The following is a 19662-nucleotide window of genomic DNA, read 5'->3' as shown; positions in this document are numbered from 1 at the left end:
GGGATGGTGATGATGGAGTCGTACTCGTCGTGATTTGGATCACCGATGACCAAGTGCTGAACGGACAGCACCTCCGCGTTCAACACATGTACGGGACGGACGACGTCTCCTCCGTCTTGATCCAGCAAGGAGGAAGGAGAGGTTGATGAAGGCAGCTCCAACGGCAGCACGACGGCGTGGTGTAGTTGGTGCAGAAGTACTCCGACAGGGCTTCGCCAAGCACGTATGGAGGAGCAGATGTGTTGGGGAGGGGAGGGGCTGCGCCTTGAGTTGTGGTGCGGCTGCCCTCCCCTCACCCCTCTATTTATAGGAGGAGAGGGGCAAGGGGGCCGGCCCTCTAGGGGAAACCCTAGAGGGGGGCGGCGGCCAAAGGGAGAGGGAAAAGGGGTGGCTTGCCCCCCAAGCTAGGGGGGCGCCCCCTTTAGGGTTTCCCCTCCCCTTGCCCTAGCCGCATGGGCCTAGGTGGGGAGGCGCGCCCAGCCCACTAGGGGCTGGCTCCCTCTCCCACACAGCCCATGTGGCCCCCCCGGGAGGGGTGTCCCCACCCGGTGGACCCCCGGAACCCTTCCGGTGGCCCCGGTACAATACCGGTACGCCACCGAAACTTTCCGGTGTCCGTTTAACAACTTTCCATATATAAATCTTTACCTCCGGACCCTTCCGGAACTCCTCGTGACGTCCGGGATCTCATCCGGGACTCCGAACAACATTCGGTAGTCACATACAAGTCTTCCTAATAACCCTAGCGTCACCGAACCTTAAGTGTGTAGACCCTACGGGTTCGGGAGACATGTAGACATGACCGAGACGGCTCTCGGGCAATAACCAACAGCGGGATCTGGATACCCATGTTGGCTCCCACATGCTCCTCAATGATGTCATCGGATGAACCACGATGTCGAGGATTCAATCAACCCCGTATGCAATTCCCTTTGTCAATCGGTACGTTACATGCCCGAGACTCGATCGTCGGTATCCCAATACCTCGTTCAGTCTCGTTACCGGCAAGTCACTTTACTCGTACCGTAATGCATGATCTCGTGACCAAACACTTGGTCACATTGAGCTCATTATGATGATGCATTACCGAGTGGGCCCAGAGATACCTCTCCGTCATACGGAGTGACAAATCCCAGTCTCGATCCGTGTCAACCCAACAGACACTTTTGGAGATACCTGTAATGCACCTTTATAGTCACCCAGTTACGTTGTGACGTTTGGTACACCCAAAGCACTCCTACGGTATCCGGGAGTTACACGATCTCATGGTCTAAGGAAGAGATACTTGACATTGGAAAAGCTCTAGCAAACGAACTAACCGACCTTTGTGCTATGCTTAGAATTGGGTCTTGTCCATCACATCATTCTCCTAATGATGTGATCCCGTTATCAACGACATCCAATGTCCATAGCCAGGAAACCATGACTATCTGTTGATCACAACGAGCTAGTCAACTAGAGGCTCACTAGGGACATATTGTGGTCTATGTATTCACACGTGTATTACGATTTCCGGATAATACAGTTATAGCATGAATAAAAGACTATTATCATGAACAAAGAAATATAATAATAACACTTTTATTATTGCCTCTAGGGCATATTTCCAATAGTCTCCCACTTGCACTAGAGTCAATAATCTAGTTACATTGTGATGAATCGAACACCCATAGAGTTCTGGTGTTGATCATGTTTCGCTCGCGAGAGAGGTTTAGTCAACGGATCTGCGACATTCAGATCCGTATGTACTTTGCAAATTTCTATGTCTCCATCTTGAACATTTTCACGGATGGAGTTGAAACGACGCTTGATGTGCCTGGTCTTCTTGTGAAATCTGGGCTCCTTCGCAAGGGCAATAGCTCCAGTATTGTCACAGAAAAGTTTGATCGGCCCCGACGCATTGGGTATGACTCCTAGGTCGGTGATGAACTCCTTCACCCAAATAGCTTCATGCGCTGCCTCCGAGGCTGCCACGTACTCCGCTTCACATGTAGATCCCGCCACGACGCTCTGCTTGCAGCTGCACCAGCTTACTGCTCCACCATTCAACATATACACGTATCCGGTTTGTGACTTAGAGTCATCCAGATCTGTATCGAAGCTAGCGTCGACGTAACCCTTTACGACGAGCTCTTCGTCACCTCCATAAATGAGAAACATGTCCTTTGTCCTTTTTAAGTACTTCAGGATATTCTTGACCGCTGTCCAGTGTTCCTTGCCGGGATTACTTTGGTACCTTCCTACCAAACTTACGGCAAGGTTTACATCAGGTCTGGTACACAGCATGGCATACATAATAGATCCTATGGCTGAAGCATAGGGGATGACACTCATCTCTTCTTTATCTTTTGCCGTGGTCGGGCATTGAGCCGAGCTCAATCTCACACCTTGCAATACAGGCAAAACCCCTTCTTGGACTGATCCATTTTGAACTTCTTCAAAATTTTATCAAGGTATGTGCTTTGTGAAAGACCTATGAGGCATCTCGATCTATTTCTATAGATCTTGATGCCTAATATATAAGCAGCTTCTCCAAGGTCCTTCATTGAAAAACACTTATTCAAGTAGGCCTTAATGCTGTCCAAGAATTCTATATCATTTCCCATCAAAAGTATGTCATCTACATTTAATATGAGAAATGCTACAGAGCTCCCACTCACTTTCTTGTAAACGCAGGCTTCTCCATAAGTCTGCATAAACCCAAACGCTTTGATCATCTCATCAAAGCGAATGTTCCAACTCTGAGATGCTTGCACCAGCCCATAAATGGATCGCTGGAGCTTGCATACTTTGTTAGCATTCTTAGGATCGACAAAACCCTCCGGCTGCATCATATGCAGTTCTTCCTTAAGATGCCCGTTAAGGAATGCCGTTTTGACGTCCATCTGCCATATCTCATAATCATAGTATGCGGCAATTGCTAACATGATTCGGACGGACTTAAGCTTCGCTACGGGAGAGAAAGTCTCATCATAGTCAATCCCTTGAACTTGCCGATAACCCTTAGCGACAAGTTGAGCTTTATAGATGGTGACATTACCATCCGCGTCCGTCTTCTTCTTAAAGATCCATTTGTTTTCTATCGCTCGCCGATCATTGGGCAAGTCAGTCAAAGTCCATACTTTGTTTTCATACATGGATTCTATCTCGGATTTCATGGCTTCTAGACATTTGTTGGAATCTGGGCCCGCCATCGCTTCTTCATAGTTCGAAGGTTCACCGTTGTCTAACAACATGATTTCCAGGACAGGGTTGTCGTAGCACTCTGGTGCGGAACCTGTCCTTGTGGACCTACGAAGTTCAGTAGCAACTTGATCTGAAGTACCTTGATCATCATCATTATTTTCCTCTTCAGTTGGTGTAGGCATCACAGGAACATTTTCTTGAGCTGCACTACTTTCCCGTTCAAGAGGTAGTACTTCATCGAGTTCTACTTTCCTCCCACTTACTTCTTTCGAGAGAAACTCTTTTTCCAGAAAGGATCCGTTCTTGGCAACAAAGATCTTGCCCTCGGATCTTAAGTAGAAGGTATACCCAATGGTTTCTTTAGGGTATCCTATGAAGACGCATTTTTCCGACTTGGGTTCGAGCTTTTCAGGTTGAAGTTTCTTGACATAAGCATCGCATCCCCAAACTTTTAGAAACGACGGCTTAGGTTTCTTCCCAAACCACAATTCATACGGTGTCGTCTCAACGGATTTAGATGGTGCCCTATTTAAAGTGAATGTAGCTGTCTCTAGAGCGTATCCCCAAAATGATAGCGGTAAATTGGTAAGAGACATCATAGACCGCACCATATCCAATAGAGTGCGATTACGATGGTCGGACACACCGTTACGCTGAGGTGTTCCAGGCGGCGTGAGTTGAGAAACGATTCCACATTTCCTTAAGTGTGTACCAAATTCGTGACTTAAGTATTCTCCTCCACGATCTGATCGTAAGAATTTTATCTTTCGGTCACGTTGATTCTCTACTTCATTCTGAAATTCCTTGAACTTTTCAAAGGTCTCAGACTTGTGTTTCATCAAGTAGACATACCCATATCTACTCAAGTCATCTGTGAGAGTGAGAACATAACGATATCCTCCGCGAGCCTCAACACTCATTGGACCACACACATCGGTATGTATGATTTCCAACAAGTTGGTTGCTCGCTCCATTGTTCCGGAGAACGGAGTCTTGGTCATCTTGCCCATGAGGCATGGTTCGCATGTGTCAAATGATTCATAATCAAGAGACTCTAAAAGTCCATCAGCATGGAGCTTCTTCATGCGCTTGACACCAATGTGACCAAGGCGGCAGTGCCACAAGTATGTGGGACTATCGTTATCAACTTTACATCTTTTGGTATTCACGCTATGAATATGTGTAACACTACGTTCGAGATTCATTAAGAATAAACCATTGACCATCGGAGCATGACCATAGAACATATCTCTCATATAAATAGAACAACCATTATTCTCGGACTTAAATGAGTAGCCATCTCGTATTAAACGAGATCCAGATACAATGTTCATGCTGAAACTTGGCACAAAATAACAATTATTAAGGTTTATAACTAATCTCATAGGTAAATGTAGAGGTAGCGTGCCGACGGCGATCACATCGACTTTGGAACCATTCCCGATGCGCATCGGCACCTCGTCCTTTGCCAGTCTCCGCTTATTCCGCAGCTCCTGCTGTGAGTTACAAATATGAGCAACGACACCGGTATCAAATACCCAGGAGTTACTACGAGTACTGGTAAGGTACACATCAATTACATGTATATCGAATATACCTTTAGTGTTGCCGGCCTTCTTATCCGCTAAGTATTTGGGGCAGTTCCGCTTCCAGTGACCCTTCCCCTTGCAATAAAAGCACTCAGTCTCAGGCTTGGGTCCATTCTTTGACTTCTTCCCGGCAACTGGCTTACCGGGCGCGGCAACCTCTTTGTCGTCCTTCTTGAAGTTCTTCTTACCCTTGCCCTTCTTGAACTTAGTGGTCTTATTAACCATCAACACTTGATGTTCTTTCTTGATTTCAACCTCTGCTGACTTCAGCATAGAAAATACTTCAGGAATGGTCTTTACCATCCCCTGCATATTGTAGTTCATCACAAAGCTCTTGTAGCTTGGTGGGAGCGACTGAAGGATTCTGTCAATGACCGCCTCATCCAGGAGGTTAATGTCCAGCTGGGACAGGCGGTTGTGCAACCCAGACATTTTGAGTATGTGCTCACTGACAGAACTATTTTCCTCCATCTTACAACTGTAGAACTTGTCGGAGACTTCATATCTCTCGACCCGGGCATGAGCTTGGAAAACTAGTTTCAGATCTTCGAACATCTCATATGCTCTGTGATGCTCAAAACGCTTTTGGAGCCCCGGTTCTAAGCTGTAAAGCATGCCACACTGAACGAGGGAGTAATCATCAGCACGAGACTGCCAAGCATTCATAATGTCATGGTTCTCTGGGACGGGAGCGTCACCTAGCGGTCCTTCTAGGACATATTGTTTCCTGGCAGCTATGAGGATGACCCTCAGGTTCCGGACCCAGTCCGTATAGTTGCTGCCATCATCTTTCAGCTTGGTTTTCTCTAGGAACGCGTTGAAGTTCATGTTGACATGAGCGTTGGCCATTTGATCTACAAGACATATTTGCAAAAGGTTTTAGACTAAGTTCATGATAATTAAGTTCATCTAATCAAATTATTGAACTCCCACTCAGATTAGACATCCCTCTGGTCATCTAAGTGTTACACAATCCGAGTCGACTGGGCCGTGTCCGATCATCACGTGAGACGGACTAGTCATCGTCGGTGAACATTCTCATGTTGATCGTATCTTCCATACGACTTGTGTTCGACCTTTCGGTCTCCGTGTTCCGAGGCCATGTCTGTACATGCTAGGCTCGTCAAGTTAACCCTAAGTGTTTTGCATGTGTAAAACTGTCTTACACCCGTTGTATGTGAACGTAAGGATCTATCACACCCGATCATCACGTGGTGCTTCGAAACGACGAACTGTAGCAACGGTGCACAGTTAGGGGAGAACACTTCTTGAAATTTTTAAGGGATCATCTTATTTACTACCGTCGTCCCAAGTAAACAAGATGCATAAACATAATAAACATCGCATGCAATTATATAAAGTAGTGACATGATATGGCCAATATCATATAGCTCCTTTGATCCTCATCTTTGGGGCTCCATGATCATCTTGTCACCGGCATGACACCATGATCTCCATCATCATGATCTCCATCATCGTGTCTTCATGAAGTTGTCACGCCAACGACTACTTCTACTTCTATGACTAACGCGTTTAGCAATAAAGTAAAGTAGTTTACATGGCGTTCTTCAATGACACGCAGGTCATACAAAAATAAAGACAACTCCTATGGCTCCTGCCAGTTGTCATACTCATCGACATGCAAGTCGTGATTCCTATTACAAGAACATGATCTCATACATCACAATATATCATTCATCATTCATCGCAACTTCTGGCCATATCACATCACATGACAATTGCTGCAAAAACAAGTTAGACGTCCTCTAATTGTTGTTGCATCTTTTACGTGGCTGCAATTGGGTTCTAGCAAGAACGTTTTCTTACCTACGAATAACCACAACGTGATCTTGTCAACTTCTATTTACCCTTCATAAGGACCCTTTTCATCGAATCCACTTCAACTAAAGTGGGAGAGACAGACACCCGCCAGCCACCTTATGCAACTAGTGCATGTTAGTCGGTGGAACCGGTCTCACATAAGCGTACGTGTAAGGTTGGTCCGGGCCGCTTCATCCCACAATACCGCTGAAGCAAGATAAGACTAGTAGCGGCAAGCAAGTTGACAAGATCTACGCCCACAACAAAATTGTGTTCTACTCGTGCAAAGAGAACTACGCATAGACCTAGCTCATGATGCCACTGTTGGGGAACATTGCAGAAAATTAAAATGTTTCCTACGGTTTCACCAAGGTCCACCTATGAGTTCATCTAAGCAACGAGTCAAGGGGAAGAGTTTGCATCTACATACCACTTGTAGATCGAGTGCGGAAGCGTTCAAGGGGATGGTGATGATGGAGTCGTACTCGTCGTGATTCGGATCACCGATGACCAAGTGCTGAACGGACAGCACCTCCGCGTTCAACACACGTACGGGACAGACGACATCTCCTCTGTCTTGATCCAGCAAGGAGGAAGGAGAGGTTGAGGAAGGCAGCTCCAACGGCAGCACGACGGCGTGGTGTAGTTGGTGCAGAAGTACTCCGACAGGGCTTCACCAAGCACGTACGGAGGAGGAGAGGTGTTGGGGAGGGGAGGGGCTGCGCCTTGAGTTGTGGTGCGGCTGCCCTCCCCTCACCCCTCTATTTATAGGAGGAGAGGGGCAAGGGGGCCGGCCCTCTAGGGGAAACCCTAGAGGAGGGCGGCGGCCAAAGGGAGAGGGAAAAGGGGTGGCTTGCCCCCCAAGCTAGGGGGCGCCCCCTTTAGGGTTTCCCCTCCCCTTGCCCTAGCCGCATGGGCCTAGGTGGGGAGGCGCGCCCAGCCCACTAGGGGCTGGCTCCCTCTCCCACACAGCCCATGTGGCCCCCCCGGTAGGGGTGGCCCTACCCGGTGGACCCCCGGAACCCTTCCGGTGGCCCCGGTACAATACCGGTACGCCACCGAAACTTTCCGGTGTCCGTTTAACAACTTCCCATATATAAATCTTTACCTCCGGACCCTTCCGGAACTCCTCGTGACGTCCGGGATCTCATCCGGGACTCCGAACAACATTCGGTAGTCACATACAAGTCTTCCTAATAACCCTAGCGTCACCGAACCTTAAGTGTGTAGACCCTACGGGTTCGAGAGACACGTAGACATGACCGAGACGGCTCTCGGGCAATAACCAATAGCGGGATCTGGATACCCATGTTGGCTCCCACATGCTCCTCGATGATGTCATCGAATGAACCATGATGTCGACGATTCAATCAACCACGTATGCAATTCCCTTTGTCAATCGGTACGTTACATGCCCGAGACTCGATCGTCGGTATCCCAATACCTCGTTCAGTCTCGTTACCGGCAAGTCACTTTACTTGTACCGTAATGCATGATCCCGTGACCAAACACTTGGTCACATTGAGCTCATTATGATGATGCATTACCGAGTGGGCCCAGAGATACCTCTCCGTCATACGGAGTGACAAATCCCAGTCTCGATCCGTGTCAACCTAACAGACACTTTCGGAGATACCTGTAATGCACCTTTATAGTCACCCAGTTACGTTGTGACGTTTGGTACACCCAAAGCACTCCTACGGTATCCGGGAGTTACACGATCTCATGGTCTAAGGAAGAGATACTTGACATTGGAAAAGCTCTAGCAAACGAACTAACCGACCTTTGTGCTATGCTTAGAATTGGGTCTTGTCCATCACATCATTCTCCTAATGATGTGATCCCGTTATCAACGACATCCAATGTCCATAGCCAGGAAACCATGACTATCTGTTGATCACAACGAGCTAGTCAACTAGAGGCTCACTAGGGACATATTGTGGTCTATGTATTCACACGTGTATTACGATTTCCGGATAATACAGTTATAGCATGAATAAAAGACTATTATCATGAACAAAGGAATATAATAATAACACTTTTATTATTGCCTCTAGGGCATATTTCCAACAACGGGGCCACTTGGAATGTGACCTCCTCGGACCTGTAATTGTCCGGTGAGCCAAACACCACATCTAGTGTGATTTTTCCTGTGCAACGTACTTCCCGACTAGGGATTATTCCTCTAAAGGTTGTGCTGCTTCGCTCAATGCGGCTCCAGTCTATTTCCATTTTTGGATGGTTTCCTCGTAGATGAGGTTTAATCCGCTGCCGCCATCCATGAGTACCTTGGTAAGACGAAAGCCGTCCACTATCGGACTGAGGACCAATGCGGCTGGTGCTCGGGCTGTTCGGAATTTAGGTTCGTCGCTGGCATTGAAGGTGATAGCCGTTTCGCTCCATGGATTTGTTGTTGCTACTTGGTAGACTTCGGCGAGGATGCGGATTGTTCGTTTCTGCATATTATTTGATGCGAAAGTCTCGAAGACTGTTAATACCGTACTGGTACTGTTGGGCTGGTTCTCCGGGGCTAGAAAACCTTCGCCACTCTTGGCCACCTGCCGTAGTATCCAACATGCTCGAAGGCTATGTGTTGGAGTGGCGCCCTCTGTACTATGGATTTTACAGGGTCCGTTGAGCCATCCCTCCAGTACGGTTCCGTGCCCTTTAGGGGATTTTTGCTTTTTGGTTTTTGACCCAGGTGCTTGAGTATGATGCACCCTTTTATTTCGGACTAGGGTTGTGTTCAGGGCCGGATTGTCCCAAAACCTGGTTTCGGTTTTCCATGCACTCTCCATCACACAGTATTTTCGTACTATGGTCGCCAGGTCGGCGAAGCGTGTAACTTCGTGACGACTTCTGGCGTTCATGATTCCCTTGTCCGTGCAATTGTTGCAGAATATTGAGATTGCGCTTTCCTCACGGCAGTCCTTTATCATGTCCATAACCAGGAGGAATCTGGCCCAGTAATGATGTACTGTTTCATCGGGCTCTTGCCGTATTTGAGATAGATGGCTTGTGTTTGGGTGGGCGGGTGGAATTAAATTCGGAACCCAGCCCAATCTGAGGCTCAAAGGCCGAGGAGTTTCCGGATTTGGAAGCTTGGATTGCTGGATGTTATCCAACGAATCTGGTCTGATGCCTGACTTTAGGTTCAGTACTTGATTGACGCTCGTCCCTCCGCGGGAATCCGGCATGGAGGGATCAGGAATCCGGACATAACTGGTCTTTAACATAGAAGAAGAGTCGCCGCGTTGTTCCTCTACCACAGCAATGTGGTGGGTAGCCTGGGGAGAGTTAATTTCTCTCAGATCGGTTTTAAGCCCAATCTGATCATAGTCTGTAGCGACTCACAGGGCGGCGATGCGATCCAAGAGCTCATTTACGGAGGAGAGCTCCATCGGATCTAGCTGCTCGGCGAATTCCGAGCTGACGTGAAGATCGCTTTTGATGACCTGAGAGGTCATTGTCGGAGCGGTGGCCGAACAGGCGGTCATAAGAAAACCACCTAGCCGGATAGTTTGGCCGGTGGCCAAAGCTCCCTTGGCGACGGCGCCGTCTTTAAAGACGGGAAAAGGCATCCCTTCTGATTGCGACGGCACAGGGGAACTCTCAATGAAAGCACCAATGTCGGTGTCAAAACCGGCGGATCTCGGGTAGGGGGTCCCGAACTGTGCGTCTAGGCGGATGGTAACAGGAGACAAGGGACACGATGTTTTACCCAGGTTTGGGCCCTCTTGATGGAGGTAAAACCCTACGTCCTGCTTGATTAATATTGATGATGTGGGTATTACAAGAGTAGATCTACCACGAGATCAAGGGGGATAAACCCTAGAAGCTAGCCTATGGTATGATTGTTGTTCGTCCTATGGACTAAAACCCTCTGGTTTATATAGACACCAAAGAGGGCTAGGGTTACACAGAGTCGGTTACAATGGTAGGAGATCTACATATCCGTATCGCCAAGCTTGCCTTCCACGCCAAGGAAAGTCCCATCCAGACACGGGACGAATTCTTCAATCTTGTATCTTCATAGTCTTGGAGTCCGGCCGATGATGATAGTTCGGCTATCCGGACACCCCCTAGTCCAGGACTCCCTCAGCAAGAAAGATCAATCTAGTAGGCTAAACCAAACTAATAATTCGAAGAGACATGCAAAGATAACCAATAATACATAAAAGAATTCAGAGGAGATTCAAATATTTCTCATAGATAAACTTGATCATAAACCCACAATTTATCGAATCTCGACAAACACACCGCAAAAAAGAGTTACATCGAATAGATCTCCAAGAAGATCAAGGAGAACTTTGTATTGAGATTCGAAGAGAGAGAAGAAGCCATCTAGCTAATAACTATGGACCCAAAGGTATGTGGTAAACTACTCACAACTCATCGGAGAGGCCTTGGAGATGATGTAGAGGCCCTCTGTGGTCGATTCCCCCTCCGGCAGAGCACCGACGGAGGCTCCAAGATGGGATCTCGCGAATACAGAAGGTTGCGGTGGTGGAAATAGTTTTTCGTGGTGCTCCTGGATGTTTTCAGGGTATGGAGGTATATATAGGCGAAGGAGGTCAGTCAGGGGAGCCACGAGGGGCCCACGAGGGTGGGGGCGCGCCTACCCCCCTAGGGCGCGCCCTCCTGCCTCGTGGCCGCCTCAGCTACTTCTTGACGTCCACTCCAAGTCTCCTGGATTGTGTTTGTTCCAAAAAGATCGCTCCCGAAGGTTTCATTCCGTTTGGAGTCTGTTTGATATTCCTTTTCTATGGAACACTGAAATAGGCAAAAAAAACAGCAATTTGGGCTGGGCCTCCGGTTAATAGGTTAGTCCCAAAAATGATATAAAAGTGTAAAGTAAAGCCCATAAACATCCAAAACGGGTAATATAATAGCATGGAACAATCAAAAATTATAGATACGTTGGAGACGTATCAAGCATCCCCAAGCTTAATTCCTGCTCGTCTCAAGTAGGTAAATGATAAAAACAGAATTTTTGATGTGGAATGCTACCTAGCATGATTCTCAATGTAATTTTCTTTATTGTGGCATGAATGTTCAGATCCAAATGATTCAAGATAAAAGTTCATATTGACATAAGAGTAATAATACTTCAAGCATACTAACAAGGTAATCATGTCTTCTCAAAATAACATGGCCAAAGAAAGTTATCCCTACAAAATCATATAGTCTCTCTATGCTCTATCTTCATCACACAAAATATTTAAATCATGCACAACCCCAGTTTTAGCCAAGCAATTGTTTCTTTTTCTTTGAAAGGCAATGGCAGTAGTTCTTCCTATTCATATTATAAGAGTGAAAAGGAACCAAAGTTCCCAGGTGTTGTACAGAGCCTCAAGTACCCACGCACACATACAGAACCCAAAAACTAGAAAAAGAAAGAAACTACGCAGTAGCCTCCTTGAAGAGTACAATCTCATCTCTGGCCATAGCAACAACTGTTTTGGGAGAGCATCTCTTCCTTCAAACATCCGCCTATTCCTCTCTTTCCAAAGATTCCAAGCAACATAAGCAGCCGGTGTGATCTGCGTGCAAGAAGTTGGGTTGTTGTGCAGGTTCCAGATCCGTCTCCACCATCCCTTGATTGTCATTGCTGTTGAACCAACAAGTGCAGCCTCTGGATCACTTTGCTGGAAGGAAAACCAGACCTCCCGGGCAAATGGGCAAGTGAGAGTCACATGGGCAGCTGGTTCCAGAACTTGATCATAGAACATGCATTGTCATTGTGTGGCCATCCCCTTGTCGCTTGCCGATCAGCCGTCCAGTTCCTATTCTAAATCAGGAACCACAGATGGAACTTTACCTTCGGCTCGGCCTTGATCCTCAATGAAGCATGCAACTGTGGCTCAGCGATGCGACCAATAAACTGAGCATTGTAAGCAGACGCAATGGAGTAGCCTCCGTCACCAGTGAACTTCCACCTGATGGTATCAGGAGCATCAGAAAGGACAATGGGTTGCAGCAGCTCCCATAACTTGCAAGTTGATCCAGCAGCTCCTCGGAAGCAATTCTTTCCAGGCCCTTCATCCAGCAATTACCAGCAAGAGCTTCCTTCACAGAAAGCCTTTTTCGCCGTGCCAAACCGAACAAACCAGGGGCCACATCCACATGAGCCATTCCCAACAGCCATCAATCATTCCAGAAACTTGCCCGTTGCCCATTCCCCAACAAAATCTCCATGCAAGCTGAGAAAAGCAGCATGTCTGTGTGATCGCATGGGATGGGGGTGCCCTGCCAAGGCCTTGAAGTGGGGCTCCACTCTAGCCAAGCCCAACGCAGCCTCAATGCCCTACTGAAGCAGGCAATGTCTTTGATTCCAAGGCCACCAAGATCCTTTGGGGAGCAGACCCTCTTCCAGTTGACAAGGCACTTGGCCCCGTTGCACTCCTCGTCACCATTCCAAAGGAAGTTTCGCTGAATCTTTTCCATTTTCTTTATTGCCCATTTGTCAACTGCAAAACTAGTTAAGAAATAGGTGGCCATGGATGTAAGCACAGAATTTATTAGAGTGAGCCTTCCAGGTTTGGCCATCAGTTTGCCTTTCCATCCTTTAAGCCTTCCGGCCATGCCATCTATGAGAGGGAGGACCTCAATTCTCCTAAGCTTGCGATAGCTGAGCGGCAGTCCAAGGTAACGACACGGGAGAGAGCCTGTCGTCCCACTAAAATCTTGGATAATATCCTGGAAGTCAAGCCCCTCGCACCTAACTGGATATGCAACACATTTCTGGATGTTGATTTTTAGACCAGAGGCCTCCCCAAACCTATCCAATATTGCTCTGACTGCCCGCACCTCGTCCTTGATAGGGTTTAAAACAGGGCCGCATCATCAGCGTACATACTTGTACGAAATCTGGCTGCCTTAGGTCACAGCTTAGTTAGAACACTGCCTTCCGTTGCAAGATCCAACAGTTTCCGAAGCGGATCCATGGTGAGAATGAACAACATCGGGGACAAGGGGTCTCCCTGTCTAAGGCCACACATATGCCTGAAGGGCAGACCATGGGAGCCATGTAATAAAATTCTTGAGGAAGCAGAACTCAGGATGACAGACACAATGTTTCTCCAGCGCCGACCAAAGCCAAAAGTAGACAAGGTCTCCAACAAGAAGCCCCAACCAACAGAGTCAAACGCTTTTGCAATGTCAAGCTTGAGGAAGATTAATGGCTTCTTCTTAGTGTGAGCCTCTCTGATGACATTGTGCACATAAAGGAAGTTGTCCTGAATACATCTCTTCTTAATGAAGGCGCTCTGGGAAAGAGAGACAAGGGAATCGAGCTCCAGGCCAGCCTGTTGGCAAGCAACTTGCAGAGGATCTTGGCTATACTGTGCATCAAACTAATCGGCCTGTAGTCAAGAGGGCTGCCGGGGGCATCCTTCTTTGGCAAGAGCACAATATGAGCAGAGTTTAGAAGATTCCAATGATCGGTCCTGAGAGAGTGAACAAGATCAATAGCCTTCATGAGGTCACTCTTCAAAATATCCCAACAACTCTTGAAGAAGAGGCCAGGGAAGCCATCAGGTCCAGGTGCCTTTTCAGAGTGCATCGAATCGATCGCCTCCTTGAGCTCATCTATGGAGAAATCATCATCGAGGTGTATCAGATCATGGTTTGGTAGTTGCAGAAATTCCCAATTAAGCTTGTATGTGCCATTTAAAGGCACCCCCATAAGGCCCTTGAAATGCTGCAACAGGGCTCATACTTTAGTATTTTCAAACTTTTTCAATCTTGAAGCAATACATGAGTGTCAGCCATGGACATAGCACTATATGTGGAATAGGATGGTGGTTGTGGAGAAGACAAAAAATGAGAAGATAGTCTCACATGAACTAGGCGTATCAACGGGCTATGGAGATGCCCATTAATAGATATCAATGTGAGTGAGTAGGGATTGCCATGCAACGGATGCACTAGAGCTATAAGTGTATGAAAGCTCAAAAAGAAACTAAGTGGGTGTGCATCCAACTCGCTTGCTCACGAAGACCTAGGGCAATTTGAGGAAGCCCATCATTGGAATATACAGGCAAAGTTCTATAATGTAAAGTTCCCACTAGTATATGAAAGTGACAACATAGGAGACTCTCTATCATGAAGATCATGGTGCTACTTTGAAGCACAAGTGTGGAAAAGGATAGTAACATTGTCCCTTCTCTCATTTTCTCTCTTTTTTTATTTTGGTGGGCTTCTTTGGCCTCTCTTTTTTATTTGGGCTTCTTTGGCCTCTTTTATTTTTCATAAAGTCCGAAGTCTCATCCCGACTTGTGGGGGAATCATAGTCTCCATCATCCTTTCCTCACTTGGGACAATGCTCTAATAATGAAGATCATCACAATTTTATTTACTTGCAACTCAAGAATTACAACTCAATACTTAGAAAAAATATGACTCTATGTGAATAGCTCCGGCGGTGTACCGGCATATGCAATGAATCAAGAATGACATGTATGAAAGAATTATGAAGGTGGCCTTGCCAAAAATACGATGTCAACTACATGATCATGCAAAAGCAATATGACAATGATGGTGCATGTCATAAATAACGGAACGGTGGAAAGTTGCATGGCAATATATCTTGAAATGGCTAAGGAAATGCCATAATAGGTATGTATGGTGGCTGTTTTGAGGAAGGTATATGGTGGGTGTATGGTACCGGCGAAAGTTGTGTGTCACAAGAGAGGCTAGCAATGGTGGAAGGGTGAGAGTGCGTATAATCCATGGACTCAACATTAGTCATAAAGAACTCATATACTTATTGCAAAAATCTACAAGTAATCAAAACAAAGTACTACACGCATGCTCCAAGGGGAAGGGTTGGTAGGAGTTAACCATCGCGTGATCCCGACCTCCACACATAAGGAAGACAATCAATAAACAAATCATGCTCCAACTTCATCACAAAACGGTTCACCATACGTGCATGCTACGGGAATCACAAACTTTAACACAAGTGTTCCTCAAATTCACAACTACCCAACTAGCATGACTCTAATATTACCATCCTCATATCTCAAAACAATTATCAAGCATCAAATTGATCATAGCATCCGATTCACTTCCTATGATAGTTTTTATTATACCCAACTTGGATGCCCATCATTCTAGGACCAATTTTATAACCATAGCAAATACCATGCTGTTCTAACAGACTCTCAAAATAATATAAATGAATCATGAGAGATCAATAATTTCTGCAAAATAAAACCACCGCCGTGCTGTAAAAATATATAAGTGAAGCACTAGAGCAAAATTGTCTAGCTCAAGAGATATAAGTGAAGCACATAGAGTATTCTAATAAATTCTGAATCATGTGTGTATCTCCCAAAAGGTGTGTACAGAAATGATGATTGTGGTAAAATAAAAAGCAAAGACTCATATCATACAAGACGCTCCAAGCAAAACACATATCATGTGGTGAATAAAAATATAGCTCCAAGTAAAGTTACCGATAGACGAAGACAAAAGAGGGGATGCCTTCCGGGGCATCCCCAAGCTTAGGCTTTTGGTTGTCCTTGGATTATCTTGGGGTGCCAGGGGAATCCCCAAGCCTAGGCTCTTGCCACTCCTTATTCCATAGTCCATCAAATGTCTACCCAAAACTTGAAAACTTCACAACACAAAACTCAACAGGAAATCTCATGAGCTCCGTTAGTGCAAGAAAGAAAAACCACCACTTAAGGTACTGTAATGAATTCATTCTTTATTTATATTGGTGTTAAACCTACTTTATTCCAACTTCTCTATGGTTCATACCCCCTAATACTAGCCATAGATTCATCAAAATAAGCAAACAACACACGAAAAACAGAATCTGTCAAAAACAGAACAGTCTGTAGTAATATGTAACTTTCGAATACTTATGGAACTCTAAACCTCCTACCAAAATAGGAAGTCCTAGGAAATATGTATATTGATCTACTGCAAAAATAATCAACTAAAAAGAACGTTTCTGTGATTTACTAAAATTATTCTCGTGTGTGCAAAAGTTTCTGTTTTTCAGCAGAATCAAATTAACTATCACCCAAGATGATCCTATAGGTTCTACTTGGAACAAACACTAATTAAAAATTAAAACCACATCTAAACATAGGCTAGATGATTTATTTATTGTTGAACAGAAGCAAAAAGCAAGGAATGAAAATAAAATTGGGTTGCCTCCCAACAAGCGCTATCGTTTAATGCCCCTAGCTAGGCACAAAAGCGAGAATAGATCTAAGTGTTGCCATCTTTGGTATTCAACTCTTCAATAGAGCACTTATAACCCTTAGGATTTTCTTTATTTTTATCAATGGTTAAACTCCTAGGCAAGAAATCAAGAAATTCATTTGTAGCAAAAGGTTCCTTAATGATACCGAGAAAATTGGGATGAACACTTATTGATTTGAGATCCACATTTTCCTTATTAGAAGATTCACCCTTATTTTTAGGAACATACATAAATTTGGCAATTTTTGTAGGAGGAGTTGGAGTATTTTTCACGGATGAAAAGGCAACTTTATTTTTTTGTTAACTATAGGTTCTTTCTCTTTAAAAAGTTTCAAAGTAACTCCAACCCTAGATCCATATTGGGTAATTTGGTTGTGGGTCTTTTTGTCCAAATTTTCAATAAACTCAATAGTGGCAACTTTATTTTGAATAATTTCAAGCCTTTGCATCACATGTTCTAAGGTTAAGATAGTTCCATTAACAAAGAGAGGAGGTGGACCAAACAAATCTAACATAGCATTATAAGCATAAAAGGTAAGGCTATCCAAAAAAATTCCTCCGGTAATGGTATCAAGAATGCGTCTATTCCAAGGAGTAATGCCTACATAAAAATTGCGAAGAAGAATGGAAGTAGGAAGCTTCCTAGTAGATCTATTTTGAGCATTGCAAATTCTATGCCAATAATCCTTTAGATTTTCTCCCCCCCCCCCTTTGTTTAAAATTGAGAACTTCATGCTCGGGAGTAATAACGAGGAGAGGAGGACTAGCCATGACGACAAAAATAGACGAACTAACACACGAGCACAAAGAGACAAGCAAAAAAGAGAGGCGAACGGGAAAGAGAGGGCGAATAAAACGGCAAGGGTGGAGTGGGGGAGAGGAAAACGAGAGACAAATGGCAAATAAAGTAATGCGAGGGAGATGAGTTTGTGATGGGTACTTGGTATGTCTTGACTTGAGCGAAGACCTCCCCGGCAACGACGCCAGAAATCCTTCTTGCTACCTCTTGAGCACTGTGTTGGTTTTCCCTTAAAGAAGAAAGGGTGATGCAGCAAAGTAGCGTAAGTATTTCGCTCAGTTTTGAGAACCAAGGTATCAATCCAGTAGGAGGCTCCTCACAAGCCCCTCGTACCTACACAAACAAACAAGAACCTCGAAACCAACACGATAAAGGGGTTGTCAATCCCTTCACGGTAACTTGCAAAGTGAGATCTAATAGAGATGATAAGATAAGACAAATATTTTTGGTATTTTTATGATATAGATTGGAAAGTAAAGATTGCAAATAAAAGTAGATGGGAAACTTATATGATAAAAGATAGACCCGGGGGCCATAGGTTTGACTAGTGGCTTCTCTCAAGATAGCATAAGTATTACGGTGGGTGAACAAATTATTGTCGAGCAATTGATAGAAAAGTGCATAGTTATGAGAATATCTAGGCATGATCATATATATAGGCATCACGTCCGCAACAAGTAGATCGAAACGATTCTGCATCTACTACTATTACTCCACGCATCGACCAACTCCTGCCTGCATCTAGAGTATTAAGTTCATGAAGAACATAGTAATGCATTAAGTAAGATGACATGATGTAGAGGGATAAACTCAAGCAATATGATATAAACCCCATCTTTTTGTCCTCGATGGCAACAATACAATATGTGACTTGTGAAGGAAATATGCCCTAGAGGCAATAATAAAGTTATTATTTATTTCCTCATATCATGATAAATGTTTATTATTCATGCTAGAATTGTATTAACCAGAAACATAATACATGTGTGAATACATAGACCAACATAACGTCACTAGTATGCCTCTACTTGACTAGCTCATTAATCAAAGATGGTTATGTTTCCTAACCATAGACATGTGTTGTCATTTGATTAATGGGATCACATCATTAGGAGAATGATGTGATTGACATGACCCATTCCGTTAGCCTAGCACTTGATCGTTTAGTATATTGCTATTGCTTTCTTCATGACTTATACATGTTCCTGTAACTATGAAATTATGCAACTCCCGTTTACCGGAGGAACACTTTGGGTGCTACCAAATGTCACAATGTAACTAGGTGATTATAAAGGAGTACTACAAGTGTCTCCGAAGGTACATGTTGGGTTGGCGTATTTCGAGATTAGGTTTTGTCACTCCGATTGTCGGAGAGGTATCTCTGGGCCCTCTCGGTAATGCACATCACTATAAGCCTTGCTAGCAATGTAGCTAATGAGTTAGTTACGGAATGATGCATTACATAACGAGTAAAGAGACTTGTCGGTAATGAGATTGAACTAGGTATTGGATACCGACGATCAAATCTCGGGTAAGTAACATACCGATGACAAAGGGAACAACGTATGTTGTTATGCGGTTTGACCGATAAAGATCTTCGTAGAATATGTGGGAGCCAATATGGGCATCCAGGTCCCGCTATTGGTTATTGCCCGGAAACGTGTCTCGGTCATGTCTACATAGTTCTCAAACCCATAGGGTCCGCACGCTTAATGTTTCGTTGACGATATAGTATTATATGAGTTATGCATGTTGGTAACTGAATGTTGTTCGGAGTCCCGGATGAGATCATGGACATGACGAGGAACTCTGGAATGGTCCGGAGATAGTTTGATATATGGGTGTCAGGACCCCGATCCTAAGTCACACCGATCTAGCATGTAACACATCATATCACTTTGCGGCCTCACGCACGGTATTCCCACGGGTGCCACCTTACCTGGCCCAGGACCGTTTGCGCCTTTTGGCTCACGTATATGATAGTGCCGCTAGCATCCATATGACAAAGAACCCGGGCTGACATGGCTAGTCGTGAATCCAAAGTGG

This window comes from Triticum dicoccoides, chromosome 1B (genome assembly GCF_002162155.2).
Source record: "Triticum dicoccoides isolate Atlit2015 ecotype Zavitan chromosome 1B, WEW_v2.0, whole genome shotgun sequence".
Taxonomy (NCBI): Eukaryota; Viridiplantae; Streptophyta; class Magnoliopsida; order Poales; family Poaceae; genus Triticum; species Triticum dicoccoides.
This window is presented reverse-complemented; position numbering follows the sequence as displayed.